The sequence below is a fragment of the Periophthalmus magnuspinnatus genome, chromosome 16 (assembly GCF_009829125.3).
Source record: "Periophthalmus magnuspinnatus isolate fPerMag1 chromosome 16, fPerMag1.2.pri, whole genome shotgun sequence".
Lineage (NCBI taxonomy): Eukaryota > Metazoa > Chordata > Actinopteri > Gobiiformes > Gobiidae > Periophthalmus > Periophthalmus magnuspinnatus.
In genome coordinates, this window is record NC_047141.1 from 13,371,024 (window position 1) to 13,389,047 (window position 18,024).

Genomic DNA, 18,024 nt, shown 5'->3' on the forward strand with positions numbered 1-18,024 from the left:
GCTGGAGGAAGAATCTGGGGTGAGGGAAGTCGAGGAGTCTCTGCTTAGACTGCTGCCCCCGCGACCGGATGAACAGAAGAAAATGGATGGATGGATAGCAAGCTACTGTATTATTTTCTAATGATTAAAACAGCAATGATCAACAAAGTCTAACATACAAGATGTCAGCATATCTGATGTAGACAGCCATAAAAGTAAGTGGAAACATTTTGAAAAGGTCCTGGTACAGGTTAGCTTGATTTATGGACACCTTTGGACACCTTTCCAGCTTTGGGCTTGCTGTATTTCAGGCACATTCTTGACTGAGGAGAAAGAATCCCTCACCTCCAAACCCCCATTAAAAGATTCAGTCTGCCTTAGTAACCAATCAACACAACCCCCAAACCAGAATGAGCCGCTATAACAGCTGTGGACACGTGACCTAACCTCCGCGATGGAAAAGAAGGTGGACTTGGGGATTGTAAAATTAGGTCAGGAGAGATCTGTTCCTATGCACCCCTCCTCTCTCACTTTGCCTCAGTCAGCAGAATCATCAGGGGAACTTTGGAGTATCTGCAGCGGTCCTTAAATGGAAACCGATTTGATCATTCCTAGATTTCCACAGCCATGACATCACCTTTGAGTTAAAGCTCCATGCAGTCACAATGTGGAGAATGCACTGGGTTTGGTAGCAAGTAACAAGAGATCTATGTATGAGATCTGCATGAGCCATATTCAGATGCATTATTGTGTTGTACCAAAGTTGATCATTACATTTTATAGTGATAGGAGTTCAGAGTTGGAAGTGGTTGGATGGTAGTCACATACACATATCTATCTCCATGGAGACAAGCACACACCTGAAAAGTTACATTGTGCACGATTATTGGTGTCTTCAGGGGAGCTTTGATTGCAACACCTCTTCTACTTGTTTAGCTCTTGCTCTTAATAAGCTCCTCAGTTTGAAATCACATTTGATTTCATCATCAACTGAAGCGCACTGAGATCCTGAGCTTGTGTGAGGAGTGTGAGTGGTAATTAGTCTCCGCAGGAAGTCCCCACAAAGACATCCAAACAGAGCGTGTGTGTGCAGCTGCCCGTGCATTGTCCTCGTCTTGTCTGATGGGCTGTTTATTTTCCTGTTTGATCCTCCACACCCGCAGACGCTGTGTAGTCGTGTCAGGGTGCCACTTGTCTTTCACTACGCAGAAGGGATTACAGGTTCTGGTCTTTGTTTGGATATAAAACACCATTCTTTCTTCTGGCTGTTGTGGAGGATGTGTTGAGCTGTTTGGCCCATAAAGTGTGATTGCGTGTGCATTGTGTATAGCTGGTTGTAGCTATTTTTGTAAGTTCCAAAAATTCAGAAGGAAATGAATGTGCACAGGTGTTAAACAGCAAACTTGGAATGGAAACCGGAGAGCAGCTGGTTCTTTACTTTACGAGAACTGTTATGAACAATATGCAACGACACTTTTCTTTAACTTGTTATCATTTCAGATAATTTTCCCTAAAACCATTGAGTAAGTTCATAACTTTGAAGTGAATCTGACTTTATGCTCTTTGTAGTATAAATAATATTTATTTATCCACAAAAGTTATCATTTTGAGGGTATATTCCTTCATATATTATTCTTGTTATATTAAATCGGGCATGCCCAAACTGTGGCCCGGGGGCCAAATGTGGCTCTCAGACCAATTTTTCTTGGCCCTCAAGCTTTCAGGTGAATTGGCCCATATTACCTGAAACAATACTTTTTACTGTACATTTCTGAAAATCTGCTTGAACAAGCCCATATCAAATATTGTATGTGCCCCATTGAGGATGTAAGCATGAATAAAGGTCTAGTGGTTCAGTCTAACTTGTAATTTCATTTGAAGTATTCACTGTATAGGTGACCAGTCTATGGCCCTCAATCGGTCCTCAGCTTTGTCTGTGTTTTTATATATGGCCCTTAATGAGAAAAGTTTGGACACCCCTGTATTAAACATTTTGAGAACTTTTTCCTATTCAAGAGACATAATGTTTCTTTTAAATGGTTAATCGCCATGACTACGGTCCTAATTTTTCATCATTCTGAAACGTTTGGACTATAAAGGAGGAGTAAAGCTGTTAGGTTTTAAAATACTGAGCAGCAGTTGTGCCTTGAAAACTCTTTTTACTTTAAAAAATTTGAACTACCTTGATTTTGAAAAAAAAGTGAAAAGTAATTATGCAACAGGGATGTCCATTCACAAATGTACTACAGTATGGACATTATAGCTGCAGTTTGAGGGTAAGATCATATAAACTACAGTAGATTGTAAACATGGTACCTCATAACTACAGCATAAAAATTTGACTGCCTGCATCTCCATTTTCCACCATTGGTCCCCACAGTGAACCAGTTGTATTATTTTGGCATGTTTTATTCCGGATGCCCTTCCTGAAACATTAATCTATATTCGGGAAATGGAACAAATTTGGCATATGCATGGATCTATATAATGCAACCATTTGAACTTGTGAAAGTCTTATATATAGGTATTAAGTTCTGCTCCTAAATGGCCCATTAATCTTGCCATATATGAAGGAAAAATATGAAATAACATACAGCAAATGTCCAGAGCATGAACACTTTTATTGCCACTATATCTTTGGTATGCACTAATTATCCAAGTTCATAATTCTTTACGTCTCTAAACACCATATTAATACGGCTATACTGTCTCTCATAAAACTACAGGTTGCGGCCTTGGTGAAAAGATGAGGAAACTTCCCCGCCAACTTCTTTATAGCCGCACGACCCCAGGGCAATGTTTATATGTTACCACGGAGACAGGTCTGACAAGGGTAAAACGCCTGCATATACTGGAAATGACGTCTGACATCTTCCTCACATTGGCACATCTATATTAGCTATCCACACCAGCCTAATAGGTTTTTCACTATACACAACCTATAGTATTTTGGTCTGGCAGGATCACGGATGATAATTTGCAGCTGTTTTTAAGACTGCGGCTTGTTCGCAATACTTATAACGGCTAATACTCGGTGATGATTGCAACCGTCCACCTGTTAGCGCTAATTTATTCTCGTCTGGGGATGCTGGGAAATGTATTTTTGCGTGGGCGTTAACCTCAAGGTCAGGTGCCATATTGCCGCAGCCACGAGACCATATTCTCTGGATGAGTTCGAAATAATTACTTGCAGTTGTGGCCGGAGCACTGTGCAGATTGCAGAGTGCACGGCCTCGGAAACCTAAGACCAAAGCAGCGTTGTCCAGACTGATTGTGCTGACTTGGCGGCATTAACGGACCACCTGTGAATGACTTGATCTGCTCTCCCTGGATTTTTTAAATAGTAGGGTAAGTGTATGTTTAAGAGCGAGCTGGCTTGAGCAACTTTAGCTCTCGACTTACTTTCAAGAGGGGAACTGTATAATGTGAGTGTCCAGATGGAGTCGTTTTGTTCACACTTGGCATCAATATGTGTTCTTTGAGTTTTCATAAGGTCTCACAGTATAGAAAATGGCATGTTTCTGAGGACAATTTACTTATTTTTAGCATTATGGGTAAGCATGAAATGGCTGCTGTTAACAATTTTAGCATGGCAAATAGACAATGAGCGTCGCAATGTGAAAACACCATATGAGTTTTGGATATTATTACATCCCTGGCACTTTATCAACACTAATAACTTACTGTTGTTTTTCCACTGACTCATGTCGCTTTTCTGCTGGAGGGGCCGTAAACTGCTTGTCTCCATACAGATTTAATTGTTTTGTCTGGAATGTCCCACAGTATGGCATTTACCTTCTCTTTCTCTGTGGAGACAGGCGCGTGATGCTACCATACCAGGCCAAGTTACAGGTTCGATCTGTGAACAGGCAAGTCCGCTCATTGTAAGGAAACATGTTTTTCAATGCATTTTTGCCATGCAGTGGAACATTCATGGCAAAGATTAGCAATGACATCATGGAAACAAAGTGGCAGACCCCCTGCTGGAAATGTTACATAGTGCACCTTTATGATTTATCATTTTTAAGATGACTTAACCCAGGTCTTCTCCCTATAATTTTTAACAGTGAAGTTTGTCAATGGATAGCTAGAAAGATAGCTCTTATTTTACTTTCATTGTGTAGTGCATTGAATATAGTCGTTGTCTCAAGCTCTTGTATTACATTATATTAAAAAGCCATCCTCTGCCATTTTATTTCTTGAGAAAGCTGTCATGTTCTTTACCCATCACCTGTTCTTAAGTTCGCTCTCTAAAGTTTCCCATGACATACTTCATTTTGGTCCAGAAACAGAGCCAGAAGCACTTGTAGGATTCACGTTTTCTCCCACACAACTCATATGACTTACATCTCTCCAGTAATAGCAAAAATACTGTTTGACAAATGACAAGCTGTTCTTTGTGTAAATACTCTGGATACAGCAGAGTTTAGAATGACCTCAAACCAAGTCATTTTAAAAGGAGCACGATCATCTTCTATTATCAGATTATGGGATACAGGTCTCCATAGCGACGGCTTAAACTCATGTCTCTCAGGTCCACTTTTGGATACAGTGTAAGCATGGAATAATAGAATGACCCCAAAATCTCTCACTGTTGACATTTGGTTGTGTTTGTATCCCTCCTGTTTTGTCCAGTGTGGACATTATTTGTACATAAATGGTTATTGCATCAGAGGGACAGTGTCTGCTCTTTCCGTGAGGGTGGGGCTTGTGAAAATCCCATCCTCCCTAAGGCCCTACAAAGCACTAACTAAATCAAACCACACTCACAGTGAGAGCTTCCTGACCTTACATGTACTCCTTTTAGCAACACTGGAGTTGGACCAGGGACTAAAGTCTACACATTTAAAACTACAGACCCATCTTTCTTCTTTTTGTTTGGCTTTACACATATTCACATATTTCCTTTACGAAATTCAGATAACTCAGTACCATTTTAAAATATCAAAGGTTAATTTAGCCAACCTGAGATTATAGCACTAAATACTCAATAGCAATTTTGATACTTATAATAATTTTTAAGGCAATTTTCAAAACTAAATAATTAAACTGCGCTATTAATTAGTAAGTGTATCAAGTTTTTTCAGTACCAATACTTGCTTAAATGAGTAAATTGAGTATCTAGTTTTAATACTAGTTTAGTACTTACTGATTACATACAGTATCAGATACTTTTGACAAGTTAGTCAGCTAATTTAAATGTGGATTATTCATTTTTATAGTACAAAAATAACAAAAATAAAAACAAAAAAACATTAAAAAAGAGGACCCAAAAGACAAACAACTCAAAAATAAAAACTGAGAAATAAAAAAACTACAAACCAAAACTATTCTCCTCCACCACAGCCCCCTCTTCACCACTCATCATACAGCTTTTACATATAGAATCTGTTTAACTCTTGCCCAACTCCAGCTTGGTAGATCTTAAACAGTCAACCAAAACAAAGCAGGTGTCAGACGTGGGATGTTTGCCTCAACAGTGAGGGCTCCGATTTCAAAGGGATGTCCCATCAGTGGATCAGAGGAACAGGGCGAGCGGGAGGATGTGAGGAGGCTAGGACAGGGACCAGAGCCATGTTTGGTCACAAATCAGCCTGGGAAAGTAGACGAAAGGAGTTCCAAGGATTAATGAGTGTTTGTTCAAAGGGAAATGATATACTGTTGCTTTCTTATGCCTGACAACAAGACACTAGCATGTTTTTATTGTAGAGTTAGCAGCCTTTCTATAGAATCACACTCAACAACTGACATCTCTTAACACCTCACGGTATTGTTGAAAATATGTGTATTTGCTTGAGTATTATTTATAGTGAACTCAGTTGCCCCATGTGTGTGGTCATTTAGTTAGGGGCTCTCAAGTGGACATACAAGATTGGAATGTGCCAACACTATGCATCCTTCGATTGAGCAAGAAAATCCTGGCCAATGGTCCAATGTTGGTGTCCACTGCCCTTTTTTCTGTCTTGTAGAGTTTATGAATGTCACTATAATGTGTGAGCAAATTGGGGAGAAAGTCACCTAAGTAGTACTATTTAGCTGATGCAGTGTTTTTTCATTTGTAAAGGTTAGTGAATAAAAAATGTCCCACCATGGAGCTTTCTTACTGTTACTTAGATGGAAGCACTTGTGTTTACTCTTTCATGTGTGACAGAGGATGATCAGAGACACAGTGAAAGGAGGGTTTACGCTAGTTCCAAAATATCAGACACGATTTTGAGACATAGCTCAAGATTTTTGCCAAAAATTGCACTCTGAAACAAATATTGCACACAATTTCAACTTTTTTGATATGTTTATAGCCTTATAATATGAGCACAAACTGGAGGAGAGCTGTGGCCTCTTCTAACAGCCTTATGCATGCTAGTACAAACCTTTCTATTTCCACTACATTCATAAAATTCCTTTTTTGTCATGATCATGTTTCTCAAATCGCAGGCCACAAGCGACAGTCTAGTGTGTCTCATAATCCCTTTACCTATAGCCATTCATTTGCTTGACCCTTTGCTATTATCCTTAACTTCTTGGCTGTTACCTTTCTCACTATCACAATAACTCCCTAAGCCCTTTCAACATTCCTTACACCACATTGTTTACTAAACTCAAGTGCATCCCGGATCGACTCTCACTCTGTCAAGATGTTTCTCCTCAAGATTCACTCTCTCCTTTCTCACTCCAGCTCCAGTTTTCCTTCTGCCATCTAAACATTAGCCACTCTCCAGGCAGCGATTGTCCAAAAGGCTCCACTGGCACACAGGAGTCCACTGCATAACTCTGTCAATGCAAACCAGATGTGAAATGTATGGCATTGAGGTTTTTTTTCTTCAAAGGGAGACAAATGTGGGCCAAAAATGTAGACTTTTGGCTATCCTCTTTGAGATATAAAAATAAGTCTATTCTGGAGTCCCAAGCCTTCCCTCATGGTGGTTAAAGCAGTACTGTATGATTTAAAGTAATTGCAATGTAATTGTTTGGTTCCCGGGACGATCTTTGTGAAGAATGGGGGTTGGGATGTGGGAATGGGAAGATGACAATTGCATTTCAATGGCTAAATAGGGACATGGATTACATAAGTCAGTGGGGCATTTCAAATTGAATAACTGGGCTTCTTGTTGAACTTGAAAATGTTGTGTTTTTACCATAGCTTATTATAGTAGCACTACAGTTAGCAATTACAGATATATAGTTTTTATATAGTTCTGGTCATATTTCACTCTTGTTGCCACGATAAAGTTTTAAAAAATGACTTTGATCCTAAGGTTACGTGATACTCGATATTGAGTTTAAGCTTTTTAAAGCATGTTACAAATTGGTTGTATACTAGTGCAGATATGTATCACAAACACATCCATCCATCCATCCATTTTCTTCCGCTTATCCGGGGCCGGGTCGCGGGGGCAGCAGTCTAAGCAGGAACTCCCAGACTTCCCTCACCCCAGACACGTCCTTCAGCTCCTCCGGTGGGACCCTAAGGCTTTCCCAGGCCAGCCGAGAGACATAGTCCCTCCAGCGTGCCCTGCGTCTTCCCCGGGGCCTCCTCCCGTTGGGACATGCCTCGTCCTCCACAAACACACTACTTCAGAAAGGTTTTTGTCCTATCTGTGTTTTTTCAGTATCGATATATGTCCAAATCTAGTTCTTAGTTTCGGTTCTAGTTTTACTGTTGATTTCATTAAGAACTCGAATTTTTGCAGCTATTTTCTCATACTTGATTGACACCCCAAAATTGTATGTATGCATGATGGTGGAATCACAAAGTCACAAAGTATGGCATTAAACTTATCTATCTCCATGGGGACAAGCAAAGAACATCACAGAGCCAAGCTACTAGATCAGTGGAAACGCGATTATGTTCACAATAAGAATAGTCCAAGAATAAATGAATAAGTGCAAGAAATATATTATGTTTAATGTCATACTGTGCAACAAAGCAATAACATTTACACGGAGACAAACAAGTAGTTGTCCCTGCACCAGAAAATTTAAATAGTGCTTTTAGTTCTGAAATTTTAAACTATTCCTGAGAAAATTAGTGTACTTTGTAAGGTCAGAGAGTTCATACACTGCACCTTTGCACACCTGCCAAGCCACTGTCATCCAGCACGCCAACCCATTCCACGTGTAACCACATAGAGCCTGCCACACACATGTATACACACACACACACGCACACATCACAATAGAAAATCCTCACAATAACCCGATCCAGAAGCCTCAGTGTGTACCGCATTGACTGACCGCTTCAACAGCTCACCTCACAATGGGACCAAGGCTAATATTAAGAGACATCAGGCTTATCCCGACATTTGCCTGCTCATTAAAAGCTGCCAAGTATGGACAAATTACAAAGGCCGCGGTGACGTTTAGAGGAGCAGGTAGTCATTTGGGTCCTCTCTGTTTATGATGCAGGCTTTGATTTGGGGCCTGAGTCACCGCCCACACCGCACCATAGTGTTTAAACGCTCAGGGCCAATGACAGGTTAGTGCTGTGCTGTCTGCTTCTGCGGTCTCTTCTCTGTCCTCAAATGAGACGTCTCTCAGGTGCTCCAGAAACCAGCCCCCACTCACGTATGCCTTTCCTTTGGACTGCTGAGTGTGTGAGACCTGGAAGCTTATGCATTGTGTGAAGTTTTGTTGCTTTATTGAGTTAGTCCAGTTAATTTTGCATAGATCTGGATTAGAGATAGACAGAGATATGAATTTGGACTTAGTGTATCAGCTATTACCCTTAAGTCTCCAGCATAGGTTGATATTTTGCTGTGGTCAGTGTGCTGCTTAAAAAAAACACACACAAACCTTTATTAATTAAAAAAGAGATCACTGCACAAAACTACACTACACAGCTCTCTTATAGGTTTAGTTAAATTACATAATTGGGGGAAAATAATCAAAACTGGCTCTATATATCGCCTCTAAAATATCTGTAGAACTTATCGGCCATCAGTTGCTCTGGATTCTAAACAATCATCAGCCATAGAAAACCCATGTCGGTCGATCTGGAGTGTGATATATGTTACATGCTTTGATGGGTTAGTTTGCATTCATTTAAAGGTGCACTATGCAACTTTTATAGTGGGGAGTATGCTACCTGGTCTTCTCTGTAAAGCATTAATAGCCCTGTCACGATAACACATTTGATAGTGTGATATATTACTGAAGTAAATATAGATGATAAGTGATAATACTGAAACTAGTTTATGGCACTGACACAATAACCTAAAAGCAGATTTAAACTATTCTAAATGTACAATATTATTAAAAAAAATATATGTATGATCTGCAATAAATAAACAGCAGTACTTTAGTTTGCATCTGTAATGAGTCATAGAAGTTATTAATTTAACCTTTTGCAGCTTAAATCTTATCACCTGGCCAAAAAATAACCAAAAATTTCCCGTGGCAGGCCTAAGCGTTAATCATATCTTCTTTTTTTCATTTTCATGTGTTTTTCTGCTTAAAGAATAGAAAAAAACATGTATTCTTACTATGAGTGAAAATAATAAATGTCCCAACTTTTTACTAATGACAACAACCAACCATACATCCCTCTTTTGGTTGTCCCACACAGCCATTTAGGCCCTTGGTCCGCATCCTACTTTAGAGAACGACTGATTTTTTTGATTGATGCCTCATAAATTGTACAGAAAACAAGATATCAAGACATTATGGGAGTACTGTCTTTTAGATCAGGGGTGTCAAACAGATTTTCACCAAGGGCCACATCAGCAAAATAGCTGACCTCAAAGGGCCAGATGTAAAATAAATGTAACTACTTTTTGAACTTCTTAATTAACTGTTTCTGTATTTATTACTTATTCAGGTTTCAAATATTGCATATTCATTTGCATAGATGTAAAAATATGGCTGTGTAATGGCTTAAAGTGCCTATATTGCACTATTTTCTATGTTATAATTTTGTTTCCTCATCAAAAACATATCTGGAGTTGTGTTTTCTTTCATTCACACAGGTTTAACACACAAACCCTGCATATTTAGGCTGAGTTCTTCTCTCAAATGGAAAACACTCCACCTTGTGCTGTCATGTGGTAGTATAGGAAGTGCTCCACTGTGTTTTTAAACTCCATACACCTTCACTAGAATCATTTGAGTTCAGCCCTGGAATTGCTAATCTCTACGTTGTGTAATATAGGATCTTCAAATTTCTAAAGTACGACCCACCATGTCCCACCACTTTCAACAACTTATCTGAAAATGTATATGGTCACCCAACCAACCTCCCCTACATTCTTCATAATTTGTGACAATTTGCAAGCTGGACACCAAATGGTACTGGTCATTTGTTTCATTTGTATCACTCAAAGAAATAAGTTGCACAAAAATGCCTTTTCCTTTTTGTGTGGGCCACAATTATCTCTGAAGAAATGGACTGCATAAACAAAAACATAATTCCTACTATTACCACACTTTGTTCACAATAGCGTTTTGTCCTCCTCTTATAAACAACGCTCACCACAGATTGCACAAATGACTTAGGCATGATGACACTTTTGTATTGTTCACCATAGTCATCGAACAGTACTGTATCCAATAAGCAGCATTCTCTACACCTCCCCCTTACTTCCTTCATGACTGATTTCCTCTTCTTCCTGTGATAAGATTCATTGCTCTACATTTGATTACAGTACTTGATTTATCTCGTGCAGTGAAACCAAATATTTGACTCATGAGCAACAGCATTCGGGGGCCAGCTGTTGATTTGTGACCCCAAGCGGACCCAACCACCAGATGATATACAAGAGAACAATTAGTCTTGTTGATTCCAGTTCCGCGTGTGGAGGGGGGGCTCCCATAGGGGTTGACCTTGGCTGGCAGCCTCTTGAGTGATAGCATGGGCTCTTGTAATGTTGTGTCATGAACATAAGCAGAGGCATCAGAAAGTCTTATGCAATTCATTCCTTTGCCATGTTCCATTATTCACAAGTGGAGAAGGTCTGTAAGTGACCGCAGAGGCATTCTATCAGACGTGTTTTGAATATATTGGTTTGTCTTTTTGTTCATAAATAAATACAAGTGTCAGTGATTCTAGGGGTTTTATGTTGAATCAAGAATATCTTAAGAAAACACAATGAGAGCATCTAAATACCAGAGAGCCTTGAGAATAAATAACATAATAACATAGCCATCTGCACAGGACAGTTGTTCATTCTTACGCAATATATGCATGTGTATATGTGTGTGCATGTCTGAGTTAATGAAGCGAGCCCACTGGGACAGCCACAGTCTAGTGCCCTGCGAACCATATTTTTGTATTTTATTTTATTTTATTTATTTATTTATTTTGTAGACTGGCATTTTGACAGTACTCACATTTTAACGAAGTATGACAAATAAAATACTTTGCTCTTTACTTGGACAATAAAACTTAGGAGTGAGTATCCAGACCAAAACAAAGACTAGCAATTTAAAAAAAAAAAATCTAAAGCAAGTTTTGAAGGGTTGTTTTGTTTGTTTGTTTTGTTTTCTACATTCCATGTGTTCATTCATAGTTTTGCTGCTTGCAGTGAGAATCTACAATGTAAATAACCATTAAAATATGAAATGCATGCAATTCTTGTATTAGTTTAGCAGTCAATATTTCATTTACCCTGTGCCCTGTAAACTGTAAACTCAAATTTCATTTTAAACCACAAAATTTGTCAGAGAATTTATGCTATGCCTTTCCAAAATCTCCTCCATACAATCCTACAGAACCTACATTGCTCTCCACAAGTGTCCATCTCTCTCTGTCTCTCTCTTCTCTCTCGCTGTCTCTCTCTTTCTGCAGCCGTGGAGCATCAGCGTGTCTGGCTCTTGTCCAGCTGCAGACAGACCGCAGTGTCACGGTATGTGTTTATCCCAAACGTGGCCGCTTCACTTTCCTCTCTCTGATTTAAGAGGCGTCATCGCTCACAGATCCTGCTCCAACGTTTGTTTCGTCTCCAAATGTCACCTTCTCTGTCAACCCAGATTGTTGTTTGATCTGAGCTCTAGTGTCTTCTCCAGGGTTGGTGTATCTCATCTGAGATTTCTCCAAACATCTGGACAGTAATGAAGATTAAGCAGCACTTTTATAACAACTTCTTTTTTGATAAATCATAGAAAGCTAGTGAAAACATGTTACTGTCCACTAAGTTACTACCAGAGATTGTAATGTGAACTGCTGAAAATGTCTGCCATATGTAGTCCTTCTTCTTAGTGCGTTCTCAAGCCTTGAAAGCGTACAACACGGTGACATACATATATATACACATACATACATATATACATATATATATATATACACATATATAGACGCACACATACATGCATACATACATAATAATAATAGCCAAGTATGGTAATCATAATAAGTGATGCCTCTGATGGTAATCAATATTACGGGCATAAAAGTTGACCAGAAAACAAAACACAAACCACACCGAGTATGCAAAAAGGATAGAATAAATTAATTAATTAATTAGAAAATAAAATAAAACTAACAATAGAAAAAGTTTAAAGAGAATAATGATTGATTTGCATCCTTCCTTTGGTTCTCTGATGGTTACCATCTGCCCCCTCTCCAACATACAATCATCAATAATATTATCTGAAAGCAGGTCACGCTCCAGCTCAATGTTAAGTGATCAAGTGATCAGTATTTTGACATACAGCGAGGAGGTTGTACGTTCGACTCTCAGCTTTGGAGTTAGAATATTCTTCTGCAACTTGGGAGTGGTTGTTTCTTTTTTTAACTATTCCACTTTTCCCTATGAACCTAAAACATGCATGTTAGTCCTCCAGCCAGGTACTCCTGACCAGCTGGAGTAACGTTTTATTTACACTACACAGCTTTGTTTAGTATAGATATTAGCAGTATCCAAAAAAAAAAAAGTCTATCTGAAAGGTAGGGTTGTCAAAATACCAAAACTAGTATCGAAACTAGATAGTCATTTGAGCAATTATGGATACTAAAAAAAGTTGCATTCACAAGACAGAAATGAACCTTTTCTGAAAAGCTTTAGAATGATCTTGAGCTGTATCAGAACAAGTATAAGACTAGTATAAGCACGTGCACCACTATGGAACCTACCAGGATGACTGAGGGATTACACAGATATAAGAATTTAAAGAAAGAAACAATTTCATGTGTAAATGAAACTTGTGTTGTCTAAGTTAAGAGTGTTTTTCATTATCATCTTGGTATTGAGTATTGAGTCTATTCCTTAGTATCAAAATCTGGTTTGAAATTTTAGTATCATGATAGATATTTGTTATGCAGCTTTGGAATCAAATCTGCAAGCTTTTTGCTGTGAACATTTTCTATACCTGAAATCATTATTGGCCTTCTGCATGTTACTGAAAATAACTACTTGCAGATCTTTCCAAAGCTTTTGTCATAACACAATATGATTTAACTGGCCTATTTCATATCAGCCATTGTTTTTAAGTACACAAGTGCACTTAGCAACAGTACTGCCTGCTGTTTTATAGTTTCAAAGCTTTGATCATCTTTCTATGACCATATTTAGCCCTACTATATAAAGTACTAAACATTTTCCATTCCCCATTGTGCAATAGTTTAATGTGACTTTCTTTACCTTTCCAATGACCAAATGTAACCTTTGAACTTACAAAACACAAGTTCAAGTTGCACTATGCAGTTTTTTGGGTGGATTTATGGGTTATACATCCAGATCCAGTTACAGGTCAGATCTGTGGACAGGTGGCCTCCCTGTTTTTCAAGGTATTCTTTAGACTGGAACCCTGAAATTGAGTAAATGCAAGATAGTTGTAATGCAATTATATCTCCATGGAGACGTGGCATGTGACTCACCACCCGAAATCTTACTTAGTTCACCAAAGCTAAAATGACTCACAAGACATGATGTTAGTTGGTCCTTTTGGTTTTATCAGGGTGGTCCAGATCAGTTTCCTTGCAGCTTTTCCTAGAGACATGAACTACAAGTTGATATGTGGTTTGTGATCCATGCTGTCACAGTGAACAAGAGTATAGGATGACAAGGGACACATTTATCTGTATATAGTGGACAGGAGAGCGCCTGTCCCTGCTGTTGTTGTAACACTGAGTGAAGTACTTTGTCTGGCCCTGTGTATATTGTACTTGTAGGTTCTTTTAATGGACAGCAGGAAATAGAGGAGAGCTGCCCGGTTTATTCACAGCTGGATGACTGACTGTGCGTTTGGTGTAAGCAAAGTTTGGTCTAGGGATTAAGGCTCTGGCCTGTGGGACTGGGCCATTCTAGTGCCCAGCTATGGATGCAGTGTTGGACAGTGACAGTGCTTATCAGGATCGAACTCTGATTAAAGGTTAAAAGCTTTGCCCTAAACATCCTACATGTTCATAGAGATACATTAGCAAGAACAAAACTATGTATAAAAAAGTAAAGTTGCTGGGTCACTACTGGTTAATACATTTACCACACTGTAGTGTCAGAGTATTTTTGAATGAACGCCAAGTTTAGTATTTACCATCTTAAATTGGTTTAACATTAGACTAACAAAAAGAGGTGTGACGACACAGTGACGAGTGAGTACTTTTTCATATTAGTCTTATTAGTTCCATCTGATGCAATAACTTAAGCTCAGACATTCTTGTTGGTCCACCCGTTATCAAACCAGACTTCTGTATTCAGATAGATTTCTTCCATATCTTTTTACTGTTTTTCTTTCCAAATAAATGCTTTGTAAGTATAGTAGAATAGATGGTGTAGTTGTGTGTTTGAGTGCAGCAGTGTGTACTCTATTGACATTTCTTTTTTATCTTTATTTATATAGGGGAACACAATGAATCTGAACCCTTTTTCATGAGAAATAACTGTTCCCTTTTGATGAAACTGTTCCTGTGTTGCAATGATACATAATTTAAAAAAAATAAATAAATAAATAAAAAATTGAATAGGCTATTTATATGATGAGATAGGTCAAATATGGTTAGCTACAAATTATACATTAATTTGAATGAGCGGTTCTGAATTGATTCCATAAAGCACCTAGGCATAGCACTTGGATTTCCTTATTTCATGTTTCGACGTTCTTGAGACAACACTAACTGCCATAACAAACCCGTTATAACCACCTGACCTGTTGTTTTCCATTTCATCGCATTATACCCAATAACCTGATCACCATTACCCACTTACAGACCTTAGAGACAACATGCTGCAATCATTTAAATTGTCCCACGTGATAAATGGTATATTTAATCCAATTCCCCCAGATGAACTCCACATGGCCCATTACAGACCCGACTGCACTGCTGCCTACTCTCTGAACTCTATAATTAAATGCACTGGCGTATTTCTGGACCCATCCTGTGTGTAGGCAGTGGCCATTTTCTTCTTGAAGCCCACATTTTTCCCAAGGGGCTGCGTTTAGTCACTGCTCTGGAATTTTGGAACATTATTGACCCAAAAAGAGGCTGTTAGTCACTGGACATGAGGGAGATAGAGCGCCGCTGCTGCTGGGAAGTGTGGATGTGAGGGTGTACAGTAGGATATGTAAGCCCAAGGGGAGGTGCCATTTTGGGTCAGCTGTTTCTATGGAGACCCCCTCTGCAAGGGTCAACTCTCCAATGATTTTGATACCCAGAGGTAATGAGTCAAATGGAAACTTTATATCATTAAATTTTGTGGTTTAATCTCAAGCCAATGTTTTTCATGGGTGAGTTTTTATAGAGGGCTTTAGTTTCTTAGTGAAATTAGTCTCAGAGGAATTAATTGAGAATTCCCAAGTCTTGATATTTTATAACAAGAAGAGTTCATATTGATACTTTGCATTGGCATTGTGCTGGGGGTGTTTTTCATGTATGTTTATGGCGGAATATTCAGCAGTTCCCATAGTGACATAAAAAAAAAAAGTAAGATAGTCTGAAAACCCCAGAAAAAAACACATTTTCTACAACTGCGATCAGTGTAAGAGCTAATGGTCCTGTTTAGGTGTTTGATATTTAACAAAAAGGTGAGAGTGACTGAAACACTGAGTTAATGGTAGTTATCTTGTGACTGTAATATTATTTGATAAGGACTTGTTTAACAGCACAAATCAGCTCTGTTGTAGTTCCAGCTAAGTCAATTCTTAATGGTCAGACAGTGGCAAAACAAAGCACAATTTGAAATAAAAAAAAAATAAAAATCTTTCGAACTGTGAAAAGTCCTTAAATATTATGCATAATTATGAGCCTTGATAATTCCTTGTACAACTGTTTTATAATTTATGTATCTTGAAAGCACCTGGCTGTATCCCTCATTCAAAAGATATAAAATGTGTTTTAAATTGTTGTTTTAAATCTCTATGGTAATGTTCCACATTTCAGATTATTTTGAAATCCATGGATAAAAATTGCTAAACCATGTTGTAGAGGTTTCTATGAAACATGGACAAATGAAAGAAAAACAACTCCTGGTTTCATCATTTCCGTGTTTTCTATTAACTTTGCCTTTACAGTATAAAACAGAAGTGAAACAGAATTGAAGTTGACTGAGAATGATGCAATTGCTGCTGTAGATCTTATCAGGGAGGATGCAGCTCAGTTTTCATCTTATCACTTGCATGGTTAGTGACTGCATGTTTACGAGAGTTACCATAAGGTGACAAGAGGGCCATTACAGTGAAGAGGGCATTTGATAAACACACACTGGCAATAGACCACTGCTGTGGTTTGTCTGGGTACATTTTGCTCATAGATTTGTTACTTTATGTAACTGACATCAGGCAATAGCTGAGTGACTTATTTATCTTTATTCATCAACTGGTTCAGGTCAGTAAGTTTGCCCTCTTCAAATGACATTACATTCTGAAGCTATTGAATCAAACTGATAAACTTGACAAAAGCATTGCAGAACAACAATACTGACACTTAAAGATGAATCTCAGTGAAATGGATGCAGTTGGCAAATCGCAAAGGCAGTAGTTATGGAAGTGCCATAATTTCTTCTTATTTTGCATGAAACCTGCTGACCCTGTAGTTTAGATCTGTTTAGAACATGTCCATGAACTATTGTATTATTTTGTCAGTTCAGATATCAGTCTTTTTGTCATTTTTTTCTGGACGTGTTCAAAATGTGAACTTTGAGCAGAATCCTACATTTAAAACCTAAATCACAAATTTAATCTAATTGCAATGCTTGTCAGAAAAAAAATATTGGACTTTTCCTAAATTGTTCAGCCCTACTGACCATTTCTCTCTATTCTAGAAGTCAATAAAACAAATTCATCCAAATGTTTATTTTAGCAAAGCAACTTTAAGCTTTTTGGAAATCCAGACACACCTCAAACATATACCTCTTTTGATATGAGGATTTCCTCATACCCCACATGGTATTCCTGTTCATGGTTTAGCAAGTCAACTGTTACTTAATCTTATCTGATTGCTGGCATACACTAAGCATGTTTGCACAATCCTGTATGTTCCAGGTGACCTTCAAATACTTGTAGTGAAGGCGCGAGACAGAGAGAAGCCAAGGACTGCATTGGATTGAGCAATATAGGAACGTGCAGTAAGTTGATCCAAGTTACAGTTAAACGTCATTCTTGTGCTATGCAGTATATGGCAATTTAATCAAAATTGCAATGTGAGTTGGCACAATTATCAAATAGCAAAGGCTGCAATAGTTAATAGAATGTCCTCTGCAAAGAACAAAATATCCTGTCTTTGTATAGAAAAATGTTGTACCTGTAGTTTAGACCTCTACAAACATGTTTTGAAAATTATGTGATTCTTGTATTTATACTTCAGTCCTCTCTCAAACTTGAATGCTTCTGTAGTAGTTTACAATGAGCTCTCTGAACAGAATTCTACTTTTTAAACATATATCACAAATCTAAACACAATCCCTATATGATTTTGATTTTTTTCCAAAACCATACAGCCCTAACACGAATGTACAGTAAGTTAATCCAAACCAGTTACAAATAAACTGCATTCCACTGGTGGAGTCACCTATATTTGGTAATATATTTGCATTCGTTGAAGACAACAAATATCTGTGTTCTTTTGTATTGGAAGCTGAGTGACAGCAGACGTCATAGTCCAGAATTCCCTCCTCAAAG

General features: G+C 38.3%; 1 protein-coding gene across 2 annotated transcripts in view; it reads left to right on the top strand.

Annotated features, from left to right (window-relative positions):
* Window positions 1-18,024, top strand: part of fhl3a (four and a half LIM domains 3a) — a 48,402-nt gene that overhangs the window by 16,891 nt on the left and 13,487 nt on the right. Inside the window, exon 3 of one of the 2 annotated variants that reach the window (XM_055227598.1) lies at window positions 17,389-17,471. The exons of the other annotated variant lie outside the window; for it this stretch is intronic. The gene's annotated coding sequence lies outside the window, so the exon portion shown is untranslated. The remainder of the gene's footprint in view (window positions 1-17,388; window positions 17,472-18,024) is intronic. 2 annotated transcript variants of the gene reach the window in all.